Source organism: Dipodomys spectabilis, unplaced genomic scaffold (assembly GCF_019054845.1).
Source record: "Dipodomys spectabilis isolate Male_0828 unplaced genomic scaffold, ASM1905484v1 ptg000179l, whole genome shotgun sequence".
Classification (NCBI taxonomy): Eukaryota; Metazoa; Chordata; class Mammalia; order Rodentia; family Heteromyidae; genus Dipodomys; species Dipodomys spectabilis.
The window spans coordinates 2,043,670-2,058,263 of NW_024870856.1; the positions used below are offsets into that span (position 1 = coordinate 2,043,670).

At 46.1% G+C, this 14,594-nt stretch overlaps 1 protein-coding gene across 2 annotated transcripts in view; it reads left to right on the plus strand.

Annotated features, from left to right (window-relative positions):
• Positions 1-14,594, plus strand: part of Myo10 (myosin X) — a 196,551-nt gene that overhangs the window by 21,788 nt on the left and 160,169 nt on the right. The window lies entirely within an intron of this gene.

The following is a 14,594-nucleotide window of genomic DNA, read 5'->3' on the forward strand; positions in this document are numbered from 1 at the left end:
ATTACTGGTTTCTGCAGATGTGAACTTTAGAATCTGTGAGTCTGTACAAGTAAGCTGGGTCTTACTTTAGTTGGATGTGAAAGTTCTAAGCTGTTGTCTTCTGGGCACAGCTCCTCTGACTGAGGTGTCAGCAGGGTGGAGTGAAGTCCACTGTGTTCCTGGTTCTTTGATGTTAAGTCCCACCTCCCAGCCCTCCTTTCCTATACCCTGTCATATCTAGTGCCGGGCACCCTCACACCATATGAGGACAGAAGGAGGAGGAAGGAAAAGAGCAGGCAAGCACGGCTGGCATCCTAGGAGTTACTGATTTCAGGGGACAGAGGTGTGGCCCCAGGAAGAGGAGACAGAGCAGGCCTGGCAGGAGGGCCTCTCAGAGAGGTTGATTTATGTCGGGGTGCCCAAAGCAGACTGGGTGGGGCTGGGAAGGTGGCTCAGTGGTAGGGCACTTGCCTTGCATGCCTGAGGCCCTGGGTTCGATTCCCCAGCACCACATAAGCAAAAAGAAAAAAAGCTGGAAGTGGCGCTGTGGCTCAAGTGGTAGAGCGCTAGCCTTGAGCTGAAGAGCTGAGGCACAGCGCCCAGGCCCAGAGCAGGTACCACGACTGGACCCAAAAAGAAAAAAATAGCAATTCCAAAGCAGACTGAGTGGAGAAGATCTTCTTCCCTGGGTGAGATGGGAGAAGTCCCAGGGCAAGGTGGCAGAGAACATGCTGGAAGGGTAGGTAAGCAGGGCCTGCCCTGTGTCACTTTCAGGAAGGACTTCCTGAGGATGAAGGGCCGGTGAGTGCGTGCTTGGAGGCTGTGTGGAGGAGAGGTTGATGGGGGTTGAGAGCACCGGCTCCTGCTTGGTGTGGGTAGATTGATCAGCTATTCTGCATTTTCTTTTGTTCTTCAAACTTGAAGCCTTTGCAAACTCCCAATTCAAAACATATTCTCCCTGGACCACTGCTAGGAAGTGGGCAGGCCTTTTCCTCTCCGTCATATCACATTAAACACATCTGTGCCTGGTTGGAGAGGCAGAAAGGGCAGTTTTGAGGTGAAAGGTTATACTTTGTGCTGATTGCTATGTAACTAATTGTCAAGTTTTATTTGTCTGAGCTCCGAACCACCAAGAACTTGGATAATGAGCCGGCATGTACAATTTGGAGTTCAGGGGGTTTGGAAACACTGCTGTGGAAATTGCTGTGAGTTTTGCACTGCAGCAAATAGATGCTTTTCTTCCTCCCTTTTAACAGAAATGCCATGGGCGGTGGAGGTTTGAATGGCTATGGGAAGGCCCAGGTCTGGTGCAGTCACCTTTCATGCAGATCTGGAGGCTTTACATTTGTTGAGTGGTTCTGGTTTGTCATGTGATTTCAGAGATGGAGAAAACCATTGTTTTTTCTGCCTTGCCCCCATGTGGATATTGAGGGGTAGGGGACCCCTGAGTCACTTGTGTGTTTTGGCTGTGTCTATAAATACCGGGGAAGTGCCGGCTGCTGGTGGCTCATGCCTGTAATCCTAGCTACTAAAGAGGCTGAGATCTGAGAATCACAGATCAAAGCCCGCTAGAGAAGGAAAGTCCAGTGAGACTCTTATCTCCACTTAACCACCAGAAAACCAGAAGTGGTGCTGTGGCTCAAGCTGTGGAGCACTCGCCTTGAGATAAAGAGCTAAAGAACGGCACCCAGGCCCAGAGTTCAAGCCCATGACCAACAAAAAACACAAAAAAACAAAAACACTGGGGAGATTTGGACATAGAGTCCCATAAGTCAAGAAAACCAAACAGGAAGGCCTTGCTTTGATATCATCAAGGTCGAGCTCAGCCTTGCTCACGTGGTGAATATCTAGATTCCACAGTGTCCAGTCCATTAGCCACTAGCCATGTGTGGCTTTCTTGTTTTGAGAATGAGGATGGAGAAAACAATGCCAAAAGCTCATTAACACATCTATTATATTGTTGACTTGTTGACTTCTTTTTTTTTAAATTTATTTTTTATTGTGAAAATACTGTACAGAGGGGTTACAATTACATGGGCAAGATAATGAGTACATTTCTTATCAAGCATTGTTGCCTCCTCCTTTGTTTCCCCTTCCCATCCCTTCCCAGCCTCCCCCTGCCCCACCACCCAATCCCCCCCCCCCACCAAAGTTGTAAAGTTGGTTTTCGACATGACAACGTGTACCTCTCATTGTTGCCTTGTTGACTTCTTGACATGATATGATTTGTACCTATTGAATTAAAGGATATATAGTTTTGGTTCTTTTATAGTGTTTATTACTGAAGAGAGAGAATGTGTGTTTATGTGAACTGGGATTAGAACTCAGGGTCAGACACTTGCCGGGTAGGTGCTCCACCACTCGAGCCACACTTCCAGCCCTGTTTGGCTTCAGTTGTTTTTTAGGTAGAGTCTTGAGTTTTTGCCCAGTGACTGCCTCAGACCCCACTATCCTCCTAGCTACAACGTACTCTTACAGGTCGGACAACAGACACATGCCACCTCTGCCTACTTCTTGATCGAGATGAGGTCTTACTAACTGCTTGCCCAAGCTGGCCTCAAACTGCAGGCCTCCTGATCTCTGCCTCCAGAGTAGTTAGGAATATGGGTATGTGCCACCATGCTCAGCCTGTTGTTATTCCAAGACAGGGTCTACCTACCTGTGCGCCCAAGTTGGGCCTCAGATTTCTAGGCTTAAGGAATCTTACTTCCTCAGTCTCTGAGTAGCTGGGATTACAAGTACACATGCATTTTGTTTGTTTGGGCAGTGCTGGGGTTTGAACTGAAGGGCTTTCACTTGCTAGGCAGGCATTCTACCACTGAGCCACAGGTCCAGCTAGGGAATTGAAAGTTATGGTGCTCGGCCCCCTGCCTACCAGCAGGGAGGAATTATCTCCCTGTCTGTGACTGACAGGACCAGGGAACACAGGCCCTAGAGCCTGCTCTCTCTCTCAAACCAAGAGTCTAAGGACTTCTTGACATGATTTTTATTTACGCGCTTCCAATACTCACAAGTGGGCCATGGTGGCCAATTCAGTGTTCATTGCACTAGGAAGAATTGTTGCTAGTTTTTCTGTAAGCCACCTGCATTTTAAGCCAACTGGTTTGGGAAATTGTCGCTCTTTTATGAAAAGACTGGACCTTTTTGTCTCTGCTTTTCTAAAATGATGTTAGATCTTCTAGTGGAAGACGTCCCTGAGAGAGCTGTGGGCTGACTGTAGCTTAGAAATGGAGACTTGAAGCTCTGCAGTGTCGGTGTGGAGGGTGCTCAGAGGTTTGGTCTGTGTGCTGGTTGAGTTCTTCCAGTTTGCCAGTGTGGGCAAGAGAGAGCCACCGGGAAGTGCTGTGGGAAGTGCTGCAGGAGGATTTCTTGCCCATCGAACAGCCCACGCAATGGATTTCAACACAGATTAGCTAGAGGAGCCTGTGTTGGGTGCTGTTCCGACCTTTCGCATGTATTTGTCTTGGGATGCTATGGTTGGTATTTTATTGGAGTGTTTCTGGATTGCAGAGCCCCCAAATCACACTCATATTTTCTTACAAACAATTAACTTTCAGGCAATGCTTAGTGTTTGAGTTCACTTTATGCAGGGACTCAGTTTTTCAAGAATACAAGATTAGTGCTTACACTTCCAGAGGTTGAGAAGTTCAAAACTGAGAAGCATCTGCTGCCAAAGCCTTTTTTTTTTTTTTAAATAATACTGGGATTTGAACTCAGCGCCTTGTACTTGGCAAGCAGGCAATCTACCACTTGAGCCATGTCTCAGCTCCTTCCTTTCAAATAGGGTCTCACTCTTTGACTCGGCCTGCCAAGATTATGATCCTGTGTATGCTTCCTGGGTAGCTAGCATGCCAGGCATGTGCCATCACGCCCAGCTTTTACCGGTTGAAATGGAATCTCATACCTGAGACCTCCTGAATATCTGGGATTACAGCTGTTAGCCACAGCTCCTGCTTGTCCAGGGCCTTCTCGCCATGTCACCCCATGGCAGAAGACACCATGACAGGTCACACGTGAGAGAAAGCAAGCCCTTGTTCTTGTTAGGGACCCACTGGTGAGAGCGGTCACCCCCTACACACAGAGGAGCCCTTGGAACTCGGTCACCTAAAGCCCTGTCCCTGAGACCCTGTTGTCCCTGGACTTAGCTTCCAGCTCATGAACACCATTCAAAGCCTGGTATTTAAATGAGCAACCAGTTTGCTAAACTGATGCTCTTCTGTGGGAACTTTTCGAATCCTTGTTAAATGATACGTTACACACTGACTGGCCTTTCAACTAAATGATTTCAAAACAACTACTTAGATTACAGTGAATGTTCATTATTGAAGAAAGTCATAACTGGAGAAGTGTACTTATGTCCATGTTTCATGGTGAATCTCTGAGAAGTAATGCATTCGAGTCTGTGAATAGAATATTTACATGGCTTCCTCTCTCTTTCCCTCCCTCTTTTCCTCCCTTCTTTTCCTCCTTCCTTCTCTTGTCACTCTTTCTCTTCTTCCCTTCCTGGTTTTATTTGAAGTCCATGCTGTTTATATGGGTGGTTTGATACGCAGCGCTCTATACTTAAGTTGGTGTTGGCTGTTGGCGGTCTGTGGGGTCCCGGTCAGGTGCAGGCCATGCAGTACTGGTGAGTTGGCAGAAAGGAGGTGACCATGACTTGGTGATTCCCCTGGAAGACTCTGGCCTTGCTCAGTTCGGCCGGGAATGCTTTTCACCCAGATGGACCCAGACATTGTGACAGGGCCTCAGAAGACCCAGTCCCCATCACTCCAGTTCAGACGTGGGGCGCAGTCAGCACTGACGGCTCCGGGGTGGTTTGTTCCCACTGTACAGGCAGACACAGGAGCCTCCTTTCTGGTGTGTTGGAGAGTTGCTGGCCACTGGCGGTTGTGTGGCCTCTTGAGTCATCAGCCGACTCCACCCGGGTACAAGGTTTTTATTTTTCCCCCTTGTGTCAGGCCTTCTCACTTTTCAATGAGAAGGAGAGAACAGAAGTGCTGAGTGGGAAGAGGCGGGTGCTGGGCCTGAAACTCACTTGAGAGGTTTAGGAACTAGGCCCTGCCCCTTGCCCTTGCCGCCCCCCCCACTCCCCCCACCATGGAGAGACTGCCCTTTTATAAAGCTAATATGGCCTGTGGGTCTGCTGTAGGCTTTGTGGGGGAGTGGGGAGGACTGAGGGGGTGAGGAGAGGCGGTGGGTGGGAGGGAGGGAGCCCTGGGGAATTGCTCTGGGAATTGCAGCAGTGTCTGTCTGCTGGGGGGGGGGGCACAGCTCCCTTGCTGGCGGGAAGGAGTGTGTTTCCTTCTAGTTACTCCTAGCCCTCAGGTGGACATGGGCTGCCCTCTGGGGTGGGGAAGGAATGAGGCAAGAGCTGGGAGGAATTTTTCCTTGATTTGTTCCCCAGGCCTCTCGCACCTCATCTGCTCTCTTGGCTCATCCCCTGTTCACCCCAGGGTGGTCTGGGACCATAGCCCATGCCCTCCCCCCCCCAACACTGATTGTGTGGGAAAGCTTGAGGGTTTCTAAAATTTGACCCACTGAGGGTGTTTGGAACTGATATAGAAATGAGAACTGATCACCCAAAATGACTTGGCTCTGTCTGAACAAAGAATATTGCATGTGCTTGAAAGAGTAGTTTTGTCCACATTTTATTGGTCAGGAGAGGGCCAGCTTTCACCCCTAATTGTTTCTAGTCTTAGTGGGATGGCATCTGAGGCTGTTTGTTCTTGGCCTGGACAAAGGTGAATGCATTCATTGTTTAGTTGTGTGGAGCTGTTAATAGTTTATGGATGTGATTAAGTTGAGCTGCTGTAACCCAATTTACAGTGTGTCTTTGCTGACACTGGCGCTTGGCTAATTTGCAGAAAATGAGCGCTTTCATCTTGAGGCTTCTGTCTGCCTGTGTGTGGGGGATCTGCCCCTCAGCTGTCAGAACGTATCTCAGGAGGCTGCATACTTGCCCCTACTCTCTAGTCTGAATAAATCCGCATGGCAGTTCTCACAGCATTTGCTTTAACTTGGTTCCATTGGCCTCCAAGCTTCCTGCAGTCAGAATGTGTGACTGGGCCTCCTCTTCTGTCTCTGGAGCAGCATCTAGTTGTCAAGGCCTGATTGTCCACACAGCCACTTTCTCAGGGATCACTCCTAGAAGGTTCATCATGTTTACTTCCCCTCTCCTGTTGATTAAAAAAAACTGAGGCTCCCTGGGAGGTTAACGTGTCCAGGACCGCACTGCCAAGGTGTGGGAAGCCAGGATTGAGTGCTCATTGAAAACCACTGCTGTCCTAATCTGTCTGCATTACTCTTAAGAAAATAACTGAAGCCAGGCTCTGATGGCTCACGCCTATAAGCCTGGCTACTCAAGAGGCAAAGATCTGAGGATTGAAGTTTGAAACCAGCTAGGGCAGACAAACCAGAGAGACTCTTATCCCCAATTGATGACAAAAAGCCAGAAGTAGACCTGTGGCTCAACTGAGCACAAAGGCCCGGGGATAATGCCCAGTTTCTGAGTTCAAGGGACTGGAGAGGAAGGGAGGGGAGGGGAATGGAAAAGAGGGGAGGGGAAGAAAGGGGAGGAGAAGAGAGAAAGGGAGACCAGGTGATTTGTAAGGAATAGAGAACACGTGTGACCCACCGATATCTGTCTTTTTAATAAAACTCGGTTATCTCTTGTATTTCTTTCAACTCAGACACTATAACCTTATGGTGGGGGGAGTTGGCTTTTTGGTGTTTACTAGAACTCTGTAAAGAAACGAGTGGCTACACACAGGATGAGAAATGGCTGTTTTAAGTACATTTACATCTTTGCACGCTACTCTCATTTTTATGAAGTCACAACAAACCCTGTTCTCAGTCTGTGTATTCCTTTCTAATGACAGATGGTAGCCAGAACATCTGAATTGCATTAAAACCATCTTATCAGTTTTATTTATTTGTAGGATATTTGTTTTCTCTGAGAAAAAAACCCAAAACCATTCTTGTCAGGAGTAGGGAGAGACTATAAAGGAGGAAATAGGAGGCTACAGCCTCTTCCGTCCACTTTAACCGCTTTAACCGGGGTGAGCCTCTCCTGGGGTCATGCACTGCCCCTTGCTTCTCTGCCCCCTGCAGCTTCTGCTCAGAGGAAGAACAGCACATTGCAGCTCTAAAGCCTTGTGCCTCTTAAGCAGGATTTCCTCCTGGGTTTAGAGAGTTTTTACAATTGGAACTGTTGCATGCAGTCTTTACCCCATTTACCTACTTCTCTTTCTTGTCTTGTTCTCCTACTTCTGAAGTTGCATAATTATTCCCTGAAGAACAAAGAGATTTAAGATAGAGAGGGTGGGGAGATAGACATAGGTCACCTCTTTGCTCCTTACAGCAAGAAGGATTCTCCCTTGCATCCAGTCTTTCCTGGTTCTTGGTGCCTAGCACAGGGTTGAGCTTGTGGAAGGAGAGGTGGGTGGAGCAGTTTACTGATGTGTGTTCATTTAATGAATGGCTAACAGATGAGATAATTTGATGTTGTGTGCTGTGTATGTTATACATGATCCTTAAGGCCACAGGCAAACCCCCAAATTCCGCTGATGATCATGTCGTTGAAGATTGCCAATATGATCTAGTTCTAAATAGCTGAAATAGATACCCTAGAAAATGTACAGTAATTCTGCAGTACTATTAAATGATGTCTGCGGGTCAAGCTAGGGAGCTACCAACACTTGTGGCATCTAGGGATGAAGGATTGTGTCTGTGCCATCACTGGGAAGTAGAATGTCAACAACACATTTCCCCCTGCAGTCTCCTGGTGCCATGAGCTCTGATGGACAGAGAGCAGTTCTCTTTTGGGCTGCTGAGGCAGAAAACAGGCCTCCTTCCATGTCTCTCCAGCCAGCAGGAAAATGGCATGTTGGCATCCTGAAAGGACATACTTGGAACATTAAGGGATGTGTGCCTCCAAGGCTTCTTAGGAGTTTCACTTCATTGTTGTTGTTTTTATTTCCTCCTCCATGGTGGGTGCAGGGTGGGGCTTTGGCCTGACCACCTGGCTGGCTTCTGCAGCCTAAAGCCTGTCACGTGGGGTTAAGAGCTGATGTAGCTCTGGGCAAAATGGAAACTTGTCTTTGGAATCTGAGTCATCTGCTCACTAAAGGTTGCCAGTTCCAGGTCCAAAACCTGCAGCCTGGATACAGGGGATACAAGGAAATGAGTCAGAGGGACCAGCCTAGTCTGCTACTGTCATGGTCCCAGTGAGACTTTGAGGGCAATGACTTGTCACTGCTTTTCTCTGTTTCCTGACCTTTACTAGGGTGGACGGTGGTGGGTTCAGGGGAGGAGTCTCAGATACCACCTCCCCCTCATTTCCATTCCCCAGCTTATCTTCCTAGCCTGTAATGGCCTTGTCCCCAGTTTTACAGACTGCAGGTCTGTATGTGGGTGTCCTTCTGCGGGGCACCTGCAAGCTCCTAGGGGAGTTGAGCTCTGGGCTTGGCAAGGATTTGGAGAAGAAGCAGGAGCACACACAGTCTGTGCAGTTCTAGTTATCTTCCTATAAACACGCCAAGTCAACACGCCTCTCAAGAGTGAGCATGCCCAGTGGGCAGAAGGGAGGAAGAGGAGGCTCTACGAGTCCATCAGACCACCAGCCCCGTGTCAGATGTCTTGACTTATGTAGTAGTGGCAATCCTTGGTTCTGTGCATCAGATATAAGGCTAGTGCCCTAGTGAGACTTATCTAGAAAGATCCTACTTTGTATGGCTGGTGACATTCACTGGATTTAGACCAGAGCCTGCCCCAGGTAATTAGTTCACTGACAATAAATGGTGTTGGAAATTCTGTCACTGATCGACTCTCTACAGCTTTGTATCACTCTAGAGCAGAAGTTGGAACCCATAACATGATCACCTGGTCTCTAACAAAGAATTATCCTGTCTAAAATAGAAATAGCACCAAGGTTACGAAATCTGTGTTAGAACTTTGTTATAAAAACCATGTGTTCCTTGATGTGGGGTTGAGTGATAAGAATTTTAAAAAGAAAAAAATAAAACAACAGAGAGCCTATAATCCTAGCTGTTTGGGAGACTGAGATCAGGGGATCGTGGCTCAAGGTCAGCTGGGGAAAAAGGTTTGAAAGACAACCCCTCCCTCACCTCAACCAATAAACACTTCCAGCTTCACTGGAAGGAAAAATAGGAGAAATAAGTCCAGGCTGGGCTTAGACTTGGATTGTAATCTCCACTGGTGATATCTGAAAAGCAAAGCAAAAATGCCTGAAGTTATGACTCAAGGGGTAGAGTGCCAGCCTAGCAAGTTCAAAGCCCAGAATCAAGAGAGAAAAATAGAGAGGAGAAGGGGATTGGGGGGTGGGAGGGGTAATATATTGGAAAGGGATCACCTGCTTCTAACAGAAAAGACTGAGAAAGGAGAGCAAGTGCTTTTTAAGTCCATAATCCTACAACATATAATCCAGATCTAGTTTTTGGATTCATAAGGGAGCCAGCCCCTCCCTCAGTCCCTCCCAGGACTCTGCCCTGTAAGAATTCCCAGCCAGGTCTTGCCAGGAAAAAAGGTGGAAAACTTTGGCTGCTAGATTTTCTGCAGCTATAAATAGTTGTATTAGTTCTTTATATGCATCCTAAAATTAGTTGTTCTCTGGGTCTTAAGGGCAAGCAGATGGCATTTCAGAAGCAAGGTAGTGGGCGAGGGCTTCTGACTCCTCTCAGGGGGTGGGGCTGATTACCCCCCTCTGAGCTCCATCAGATCTCTCTGGTGGTCTCCTTGCACTCTCCCCTTAACTGTGTTACTAGAAGCCAGGGACTAAAGTATGGGATGTTCCCAGTTTTAATGTAGTGTTTGTTTTGCTTTGCTTTGTCAGTCTTTGGGTTGGGCGCTGTCCCTGAGCTTTTTTGCTCAAGGTTCTAGTGCTCTACCACTTTGAGCCACGGCTCCACTTGTGGTTTTCTGGTAATTAATTGAAGGTAAGAGTCTCACAGACTTTTTCCTGCCCCAACTGGCTTCAAACCCGGATCCTTAGATCTCTGCCTCCTGAGGAAGTAGGATTTACAGGAGTGAGCTACCCGCTCACTGGTACATCTGGTTTTTATACTTAGTCATTTTGCACTCTTTTTTACTTTGTTCTTGCAGAGAAAGGTTCACTATCTAGCTCAGACTGGCATTGAGCCCACAATGCTCTTGCCTCAGCCTCCCGAGTGCCGGGATTATAGGCATGGGTCATCACACCTGCTGTGTGTTTCTTGCCCTTTCTGTTGTTCAATTATAGAATCTGGTTCGGGTTTCCTTCTATAGAGTAGCTAGGAAGATTCGCTTTAATGAGGGTAGCAGCGCAGGTGAATGAATTTTAACACAGTTATACAGATGCACAGCATCACTACAATCTAGTTTTAGAAAAATTCCTTTTCCCCTATACATTCAGGCTCCAGGAATCCATTCACCTGCAGTTTGTATCTATGGACTTACCTTTTCCAGAAGGTTCCCTAAATGGAAGTCTACAGTATATAGTCTTTTGCGTTCAGATTCTTTGAATTACCATGTTTTTGTGCTGGTACTGGGGCTTGAACTCTGAGCCTTGAGATCTTTCTCAGCATTTTTGTTCAACTTGAGCCCTACCTCCAGTTCCTTACCATATTTTTCTTCTTTTTGTCAGAGAATTGGACTCAAAATTTTGAGTTTGCTTGAGAATTATTGAACATATCAGTGATTACTTCGTTATTTTTGTTTTCATTTTTACTGCGGAGTGCCATTGTATAGATGTTTTGTTTATTTTGTTGATACACATTTGAGTTGTAGTATGTGATATTGGTAATAATGCTGTTACGATTACTTGCATAGAAGACTTGTTTAGAATTTCTCTTTCCAGAGGTTAGGGTATGGTAACTCATACCTGTAATCCCAGCTTCTCAGGAGGCAGAGGGAGGAAGATTAAGGTCTCACACCAAACCAGGGAAAAGCAAGAGACTGATTTTGAAAATCAAATTAGAAGCAAAAGGATTGAGACATGGTTTAAGGGGTAAAGTACCTGCCTAGCCAGTAAGAGGTCCTGAGTTCAAGCCCCCCTCCTGCCAATTTTTCCCCTTTTCATCAGACATATATATATATATATTATATTCACTATTTATAAAACATATGCAATATATAACATAGATAACATATATGATATATAATAAATATATATTTGTGTGTGTGTTAAGATAATGTTTGGATGTTATGGCGGTGGGGGGCGGGGTGCTGCCAAAATGTTTTCCAAAGTGGGTGTAGCATTTGTATAACCACCAATTTCCCTCTGTCCTTAGCAACTTTTGGTGACTAATTTTATGTGTGTGTGTGCGTGTGTGTGTGTGTGTGTATGTATGTGTGTGTGATACTTGAATGCAAGACCTCAAGCTTGTTTGAATGTAAGGCTTTGAGCTTGTTAGGCTAGCAGTCCACCACTAGGGTCTCATTTCCTATCCAGGCAATGTCTGAGCTGTGATCCAAGGACTTTAGGCTTCCATCATTGTCTAAAGGCACAAGCCACCTCACCTAGCCTCCCTTCTTGGAGACAGAATCTCCTAGATTTTTCTTCTCAGGCAGTCTTCACATTCTCAACCTCCCAAGTAGTTTGAGATGACAGGCAAGTGCCTGTGTCATTGTTCCCTGGTATGATGGATGAGAAGGTATCTTAAGAACTTTTCTACCCAGGTTCGTCTTGAACTGTGATCTTCCCAATCTTAGGCCCCCAAGTAGCTATGATTACAGGCATGAACCATGGATGCCTGGCTTTCATTTTACATATATATATATGAGAGAGAGAGAGACAGAGACAGAACAGAGAGACAGAGAGAGAGAGCGCGCGAGAGTGTCAGGAAATCATTAGGTGGCAGTAGAAAATGGAACCTGCATTTTACAGAAAGGAATGGTATTACTTGCCTCTTTGTCTTACAGGATTACTCTAAAGATCAAAGGAGATGGGAATTTATCTATGTGAAAATGCTTTGTATTGAAAAAGGGTTGCTGGTAACTATGTTCAGTGAAGATTTTAGGTATTTGAACTTAACATTCCAGTATACATCTCAGAGATTAAAATGAGAACTTGTCTAAGTTTTAATAAAATGTCAACATTAGACCCAAACACGTTCTACTTGCGTATAAAGGCAAGTTTTACTCAAATATTGTGAGATTGCTCCATATGTTAAGTTGCCTGTATTGCATGTTAAATTATCAGCCTTATTTAACAACGACAGACTATAATGGCTTGCATATGGGAGGCAGAGTTTCTTTCCCTCCAACTTGGAAGATCTGGTAAATGTCTGCCTGTGACTTGGTTTTCAGATGCTGTGGGTGGCCTCTGGGGCCTGGGCATATGTGTTTAGTTCTAATAGAGTAGAGGTAGGAAGATTGGGGGTTCAGAGAAACCAAGAACAATCTGTGCCACAGGATCTGGTTCAGGGTTTTACTTTGCAGTACGGCTTCTGTGAAAATTGTGTCTTTACACCTTCGCAAAGAACAAAGAGAGTGTCTTAGGAGCGTTTATCAAGGACCTGGAGGACTGGTCAGCAGGCTCTAGATTAGATATTGCAGGAAGCTTGATTATGGGCAGCTCTTCACACTTGCTGAAAATGACCTTTGGCCACTGAAGCAGAGCTCTATGTTTGATCCCTGGGGCTGTGTCAATAAAGGGCTATTAGGTGCTTTCGAACAGGGGTGTAAAGAGAAGCAGAAGGTTCGCAGTGAGGAAAAGGGACTGTGGGCTGTCTGGAAACTCTTCCCTGTGGCCTCCCAAAGACGGGAGGTTCCCAATACTGGTCACAATTTACAGTTTGGTAATGTATAAGGCAATCTTGTTTTTCTTTTCTTTCTTTCTTTTTTTTGGGGGGAGGGGGGCTTTGTGCACACATATTGGAGCTTGAACTCAGGGCCTGGTTACTGTCCTTAAAGTTTTTCACTCGAGACTGGTTTTCTACTGCTTGAGCCGCAACTCCCCTTTGTGCTTTTTGCTGGCTAGTTAAGAGTCTTGTTTATCTGCCTGTAAGTTTTACATTTTGTTTAAACCTCACCTAAAATAGTGCCTAGTGTTTATGAAGGATACTTGAAGATGCACAGGATAGATGTTTATTGCATTTATATTACTCTGTCTCCTCAATGCTTTCAATCATGTTATTGAAAGATTTATTTATAGTATTTTGTATCAGAGAATTTCATCTTTGTGTGTTTCTAGAAACTAAACTTGTAAACCTAAACTGTTACCAATTTGTAAACCCTGTTTTGTGATATCTGACTATTGTTATTAAATAAATGCTACTTGAATACAAAAAAAAGTATCATGGATTTTTCTGCCTTCAAACTGTGATCACCACATCTCATCCTCCTGAGTATATAGCTAGGATTATAGGCATGAGCCACTAGCACCCAGCAGAAAATCTTAATTTCATTCTTTGTAACTAGACTGTGTGTGTGTGTGTGTGTGTGTGTGTGTGTGTGTGTGTGTACGTACTGGAGCTTGGACCTTAGGGCCTAGGCACTATCCTTGAGTGTTTTTGCTCAAGGCTGGTGTGTGTGTGTGTGTGTGTGTGTGTGTGTGTGTGTGTGTGTGTGTGTGTGTGTGTGTGTGTGTGTGTGTGTGTGTGTGTGTGTACGTACTGGAGCTTGGACCTTAGGGCCTAGGCACTATCCTTGAGTGTTTTTGCTCAAGGCTGGTACTCTACCAATTGAGCCACAGCTCTTCTTTCAGATTTTTGGTGGTTAATTGGAGATAGGAGTCTCATGGATTTCCCTGTCTGGCTTTGAACCTCAGAACTCACATCTCAGTAGTCTCCTGAATAGCTAAGATTACAGGCATGAGCCACCAGCCCCTGGCTGGCTATATGATGAGTAGATTGGAAAACCAAATGTGGAATTCTTTGGGATGAAAGTGACATGGTCGAGGGCCACAGCAAACAGAAAGCTGTGGAGGTTCTGGGATGGAGGCTCACTCTCCGTCATTTCCTCATTCTAACCTACTGTGTACAAAGTGGCACATTCTGTGATTATGGTAGCTTCCTGACGGTGATGTTTCAAGGCACCCCACTGCTGCAGTCTATAGTAAGGGAAATGAAAAGAGGGTAAAGGAAGTTGCCAAGGCATTTGGCAGCCTCTCTTCTGGGCCATTACCAGTAATGCATGGAATGATATTGGAGAGTCATTGAAGCAGGTGCCTGAAGTAAATGTTTTTTGGGAAGCAGCTGTTTATTAATAAAGAAATCAGGATTGACAGCACTCGTGTCATTCTTTCCATCCTTGCTGGGGTCTCAACCCAGAGCTGGAGTCGAAGCTGTGACTGGCCACCCTTGGGTTCTTGTATGTTCAGGGCTGGTGTCAGAGCAGTTAACGCAGGCTCGGTGCTGCTGTCACACTCACAGTGACTAGTAAATAGCCTAAAATCCCTGTCACATGGGGATTGAATGTCTACCTGGAAGGCCGATAGAGGGTTGCAATAGAGGTGCTGGGACGGTGGCAGAAATCACTGGGGAATCATGGGAGTCAGTCGAGGGGCTTGATTCATTTGGATCTTGGGGCCTTCAGCCACCTTGATCTTGGCACTGCTTGCAGAACCTTCTGAGCACATGTCCCCTCCTTCTGTGACCCAGGTGAGGGTCTAGCTGATA